The sequence below is a fragment of the Nannospalax galili genome, unplaced genomic scaffold (assembly GCF_000622305.1).
Source record: "Nannospalax galili isolate Female #2095 unplaced genomic scaffold, S.galili_v1.0 scaffold127, whole genome shotgun sequence".
Lineage (NCBI taxonomy): Eukaryota > Metazoa > Chordata > Mammalia > Rodentia > Spalacidae > Nannospalax > Nannospalax galili.
Window position 1 is genome coordinate 2,048,394 of NW_008360326.1, and position 647 is coordinate 2,049,040.

The 647-nt window shown below is 38.5% G+C and overlaps 1 protein-coding gene across 1 annotated transcript in view; it reads right to left on the reverse strand.

Moving 5' to 3' along the window:
* The window catches only part of Mreg (melanoregulin), a 95,263-nt gene that overhangs the window by 93,568 nt on the left and 1,048 nt on the right, over positions 1-647 (reverse strand). The gene's annotated exons all lie outside the window — the stretch shown is intronic.

Consider the following 647-nt stretch of genomic DNA (forward strand, 5'->3'; position numbering starts at 1 on the left):
ATATATATTCCATGACATACTTGTGTGCTCACTAAACAAGGAGTAGATGACAACTCCCAAGCCCTAAATTACAGGACAGGAACATGAATAAGGGATCAAAGAAAACTGCTTGAAAAATAGCATTTAGGAAGGGCAGCAAGGCAAAAGGTCAATAGTAACCACTAGCTTGGAGAGACCAAGAGTGGATGGTTCCTACAGTGCCAAGGAATACAGGTGTTTAATGTACTGGAAAATAAGAACAGATAGGCAGGAAGGGGTTATGTAAGATCTCCAAAGTCAGGGGAAGTGTTTGGACTTGACAGAATAAGAAAAGGTATGTCATTCTTTAGAGAGGGTTGTGCAAGTATTACTATATTAGTTGTCTATTTCTTAAGAAAGAAAACTGCTTCAGAGCTTGCTTATGCAACCCTGGAATTCCACTTTATATGCTGTATCCTAATTTCATTCTAAATATCCTGTTCCCCAAAGCATGATTTAGTAAAACCTAAATTTCAGCAAACTCAAGACAGATTAAAAAAAAAAAAATCACTGTTTTAAAAAGAAAATCACAGTCCAGCTGGGTATGATGGAACAAGCCTTTAATCCCAGTACTTGAGAGGCAGAGGCAGGTGGATCTCTGTGACTACAGGGAGACCCTGTCTCAAAAA